Source organism: Puntigrus tetrazona, chromosome 14 (assembly GCF_018831695.1).
Source record: "Puntigrus tetrazona isolate hp1 chromosome 14, ASM1883169v1, whole genome shotgun sequence".
NCBI lineage: Eukaryota > Metazoa > Chordata > Actinopteri > Cypriniformes > Cyprinidae > Puntigrus > Puntigrus tetrazona.
This window is the reverse complement of record NC_056712.1, coordinates 3,631,137-3,637,003: the sequence shown is the minus strand read 5'-3', so window position 1 is coordinate 3,637,003 and position 5,867 is coordinate 3,631,137. Positions and strand designations below refer to the sequence as shown.

The window sequence follows — 5,867 nt, the reverse complement described above, 5'->3', positions numbered from 1 at the left end:
TGTTTTGCTTCATTGCAGGAGCTGGGGTCCCACGGGTGGTTGGATTTCTTTCCTGGTGGTGGTTCTTGGTATGCTGTGTAACACTGAGTGTGTTTAGTAGTGTGATCTGAGTGCACAGGTGTGTGTGTGGAAGTGTGCCATCGTAAAAACCGAACTCCGCTTGCCACTGGAAGCCTCAGCCCTGCTGGATGTATGTGATTTTGTTCTAGGGCCTCAACCTTAGATTAATTTTGTATTCATATTCTTTTTGTTTTGAAGCGGTGCTTTTTCTTTTTGCCTCGTATTTTAAAGTTTATGTATTAATAAACTTTATACTTTTATATGCTACCCAAGTGTCTGGCCTAACTTCTTATGAGGATCCGAACCTGTGTCCAATTATAATTGTTCCCTGGGAATAATCCCTAGGGTGGCGTAGTCGGATTTCTTTGAGTTAAGCGTTGCTGTTAAAAGCGATTCCCCCTCCGCTACATTAAAAATACATAAACATATTTGACACCTCTGTACAGTGTGCACTTGAAAAACACAATTCAGGAGACAGGACATAAACATTTTTAACATGTGTGATAAAATCATCTTTTGTGCAACACTGTATAGAAGGACTTTACAATTGTATGGTTAAATTGTCTGCCTACGTCCACTTTAACATTTGTATATTTGATTTTAAAATTGAAATATTCTTTTGCTGTAATTAACAGTGGTTTTACATTTTTATTATGGTGTGTTAGATGAAATATATAAAATTTCTGAAATTCAATGCTCTGTTTTGACTCTGACCTCAGGAATTAGTTTTAAGAATTTGAAAGAGAACCGTTAAGCATCATCCAATCATTATAAACATCATCGCCTTAGGCGAAAAGAATTTGATTGGCTGAATTCTCATTGGCGCGGAGAATTTAGCTTTCCAGCACATCTGCAGTGGAGTGGACCAGTGGCTTTTCTTGCGAAACACTGAAGAGCCCGAACTACAAACTCATGGGAATACTGTCTGAAATAAATGTGTCTGGGCACATTGGTAAGTTGGATTAAACAGTTTTAAGCAGTGTGTGGTTTTAAACATGAGTAGCATGTACCCTGGCACATAAGCGCAGAATTTCAGTTACAATGTTTAGCTGTTATTTCTGTGGAATATCAGTGCAAACCCTTAGGGAACATGTTTTACATGTAAAACTTCACCGTAATGAACCACGATGCGTGTTCAAGTGCGCGCTTCAGATTGTCGCGATACGTTTCGTTCATATGGGGCATTTAAGGCTCATTTTACCGTAAACATAACACAGATTCATATGTTGATACTACAAATGCCCGCTACGGTGTTTACGTGTAATGTGTCTATGTGCCAGTGCCAGTGTCGCGATGTCAAATCGCTAACAGCTCACTTAAAAGAGCATATAGGCGAAGGACGTGTTGTGACATGTCCGGTGACAGGATGCGACCATACGTTTACTGTAAGGTCGTCGTTTACATCCCACATGTCCAGGAAACACAGACAATGTTCTGTGGACAGTATAAGAGATCATTATAAGGAGACAGTTTCTCAGTCTCTTGAAACCGAACCATTAGTATCAGGCCCTACAGAGAGATTTAGTGAGACTGATGATGGCGAAGTTCATCTTACAGAAAATTTCAATGACCTGTTTCTCAGAAATATTTCTCTTTTCTACTTGAAATTACATGGACAATTTCTTCTGCCAGCATCAACTATACAAAATATTGTTGAAGAGATGCAAAGCATACATGAACTAGGACAGACATATACTTTAAATAAATTGAGTGCATTTCTGAAAAGTGATTTAGAATTAACAGATGAAGACATTGGTAGAATATGTGATGTGGTGAAGGAATCTGACCTTTTCAGCATTAGTCACGAGGGACCAATGAGAACCAATTTTTCAAGAACAAAGGCTTTTAAAGAGATGTTCAGATACACAGAACCTGTAATGTTGTACTTAGGAAGAGATGAAACAAGGTCACAAAGGTTTGCCTACTATGTTCCATTGAAGACACTTTGGCGTGTTTATTGGAGTCTGACCTATGGCGAAATTGTGCTACACAGGGTACATGCTTATCATGCACAGATGTGCTTTGTGATGTCACTGATGGTCAGGTATACAAAACAATGAGTTCTTTTCTCAGAACCCATCAAGTCTCAAACTAATTCTATATCAAGATTCTTTTGAGGTGGTGAACCCATTAGGTTCAGCAAAAGCAAGCCTAAAGTACTAGCTGTATATTTGTCTCTGGCTAATTTACCACCTCATATAAGATCAAATACAGACCACATGTCACTTGTAATGCTGTGTCGTCGAGAAAAGACTTTAAACACTTTGGCCATGACAAAGTTTTCTCAAAACTAATTTCAGACTTAAAAGACCTGGAAGACAATGGAATAACTGTGGCAGAGAAAAAAGTTAAAGGGACTGTTTTTGTGCATTGCAGGGGACAATTTGAGGTCTCATAATATTGGTGGTTTTACAGAAAATTTTAGTTTTTCTAAATATTTCTGCAGGTATTGCCGGATAACACGAGCAGATTTTCAAACAGATCCAAATGCATGTGGACCTCAGCGCACTCCTGAAAACTACCAATCTGCAGTAGACATTTTACAGTCTGAGGGACAACAAAACGTTGAAGGTATAACATCTGAGTCAATTTTTAATTCACTGAATTACTTTAATGTTTGTATGCCTGGCCTACCACCTTGTTTAGGCCATGACATTTTGAGGGTATCCTTTCCTATGATTTAGCCCTTTACCTCAAGTACTTCATCAAGCAGAAAAAGTGGTTCACTTATTCAGTTCTGAATAGACGCATTAAGCAATTTAAGTACAGTGCCTCTGATGCGTTGAGTAAGCCATGTGCAGTGAACTCCAATGGAGTAAGGCTTTCTGGTCAGGCTGTTCAGAACTGGAATTTTCTAAGACTTCTTCCTGTGATCATGTGTGACAAGGTGAAAGAGCCCATGGATGATGTTTGGCAGTTGACCCTTCAACTAAAGACATTGTGGAGATGATTTGTGCGCAGAAAATTTCATTGCCAGAGGTCGCATACCTTGATGTTCTTATCCAAGAATATCTTGCTTGCAGATTCTCTCTCTTTCCAGGACATGGACTAAAGCCTAAGCATCACTACTTGCGACACTACCCTGCACTGATTTTAAAGTTTGGTCCTTTAATCAGGTTGTGGACAATGCGGTTTGAGAGCAAGCACAGTTACTTTAAAAGATGTGCTAGAAACTTAAAGAATTTCAAAAACCTGTGCTTCACTCTCTCTGAAAGGCATCAATTGTACCAGGCTTATCTGTCAGAAGGGTCAATGTGTGATCTAACTTTGAGAGAAAAAAACAGCACTGCATATTACCCAGAGCTATATGGTGATTCTGTTAAAGATGCAGTGAGGCAGTTTGGATTTACAGAGAACAATACCAAAGTCTCAGCAGAAGTAATGTACAGAAGTGCGCTATACAAAAAGGCCAGTTCCTTGTGACAAACCATATGGACTCAGTAGAGTTTGGAGAACTTGCACTTATTTTCATTAAAGATGAAGTTGTTCATTTTCTGCTGAGAAAGTATGTAACAGAGTTCATTCCTGCATACCATTTGCATGAATTGAAAAATCAGACTGAAATAATGCACTGTGTGAAAATCAATGACCTGGCAGATTTCTATCCTTTAACATCATATATGATGAATGAAAAAAGGGTAATTCCATTAAAGCACAGTGTGATGTCACACTGAACATGATGGTTGATCTGTATTTTCTCAAGTTTTGGTTAATTTATGTGAATTTTTATTTTGGTTGTTTTTCAGAAATGGATGATTCAGAGCTAAACATTTCAAACATTAGAAATGCCATTGATGCTGTATTACCTGAACTCCCAATCGCAACTAAAAAATCTCTTGAGGACACCTTAAAATCACTTGGGTGGAGACCCCAGAAGATTTCAGATTTCTTCAGGAATCGGATCTGGGAGCTGTACTGAGGCCCATTCAAGCCAGGAAATTTATTTCTGTTCTAAAGGAGACCAGTAAGTCCATGTATATTTTAACAAAAAAAGGGATAGTTTTATTTCAAAATGACAATTCTGTCAGTTACTCACTCTCAGATTGTTCCAAACGTATATACACATTTCTTTGTTCTGCTAAACACAAAGGCAGATATTTGTAAGTAACCAAGCAGATCTCATCCCTATTTACTCCCTGTTTGGCTTCTGACATTCTTACTAATATCTTCCTTTGTGTTTAGCAGAACAAAAAATGTATACGTTTGGAACAATCTGAAGCGAATAAAGGATGACAGAATTGTAGAATTTTTAGATTAACTATCGCTTTTATGGTCAGACATATTTATTACTTTTGTTATTAAAAAGCAGCAAATGCTTTTGTTATTACTTCTGGTAATGTATTATATTTAATACATTTTATTTTAACAGTGAGGCAAAATATAATTGTGACCATTAAAAGGATAGTTCACCCAAAATTGAAAATTCTGTCACCATTTACTCACCCTTAAGTTGATCCAAACCTGTATAAAGGTCTATGTTTTGCTGAACACAACTGAATACATTTTGAAGAATGTTTGAAAATAAACGGATCAGAGGCCCCATTCACTTTCATAGTAAAACAAATCATTCTATGAAATGTAAATGGTGCCTCTGTTCTGTTTATTTTCAAACATTCTTCAAAATATCTCTTTAGTTGTCTTCAGCAAAACAAATAAATATATACAGGTTTGGTCAACTTGAGGGTGAGTAATTGATTGTCGAACTATACTTTTAATGGTCACAATAATTTGCCTCACTATTAAAATAAAATGTATTAAATAAAATATATACACAAAATAAATTTTGGGTAAACTATCCCTGTAAAGTTGTTCAACTGTTAAAACAAGTTTGGAATTTACTTACTATTTTGTCATTCAGCACCTAACAATAGGATAATAAACAGTGATGGTTTTCATTTGGTTGAACTATTCCTGGTCCAACTTTTTACAGCACAAATTTCTGAAACCCCAGAGCAAGCAGTCAGTTCGTCTCAATCTTTTCTGTCCCAGAGTTCTTCATACTCCTCTCCCAGCACCTCCCCTTCTATTGTGAACTGGGTGGACAGCTTTGAAGTCCCATGGAATAAGTTTCCTGAGGAATTAATGCAGGCACTTGAGAGACAGAAAAGGCCAAGTCCTCGGTTGCGTAGGGAAATGGTGAGGATTGTTGTTGCGGCAATGATGAAAGTTTGTGCTTGTCAAGTAGGGAAGAATTTAACAGAGGTCGCCAAAAGGATAGTTGCCAAATATCCAAAGTCTTTACAAGATGTGATTGAAGAGAGTGTGATTGGTCCTGGATACTACTCCTTGGTCAAACAATTTCAAGCCAGGGTCGAAAATGCAAGAAGGACCAGCACACCAAAAATAAAAAAGCGCATTCATGATACAGGCAGATGTGACACTGAGGAAGTCACACCTGAAAAAGAGCTGCAGTCCAAGATACATACGGCTGCATTAATTGGGAAGTTAGATTTATGCCCCTCAGTGAAACTGCTGAGAGTCAGCTGTTGAAAAAAGAGAAGATGAGGAGTCTGTCACAAACAACTGACTGTAATGAAGAGGAAGTGAAGGTTCTCATGAAGTCTACATACTACAGTCAACGAAAGATATCAACAATGGAACAGACATGAAAACTCTCACTGAGGAGTGGCCATTTTGTTTCAGGAAAGTGGAATGGAAGTGCACTTTAAAGACCTCTGGGGATACCACTTAAAGAGACCTTCCTGAACAGCATTGACAGAAAAGGAAACAGGCTGTTGAACTTTATGAGGAATGTTTGTGCAACCAGGAACAAGCGTGTCTTACAGGCTGTCACAAAACTTGAAGTT

At 37.9% G+C, this 5,867-nt stretch overlaps 1 long non-coding RNA gene across 1 annotated transcript; it reads left to right on the top strand.

The window, feature by feature from the left end:
- Positions 1 to 973: 973 nt before the first annotated feature.
- On the top strand, positions 974 to 3,843 carry LOC122357685. The gene is made up of 3 exons (XR_006252519.1): positions 974 to 1,012; positions 2,507 to 2,631; positions 3,807 to 3,843. It is a non-coding gene; the product is annotated as an uncharacterized LOC122357685 (long non-coding RNA).
- The last annotated feature ends 2,024 nt before the right edge of the window (positions 3,844 to 5,867 follow it).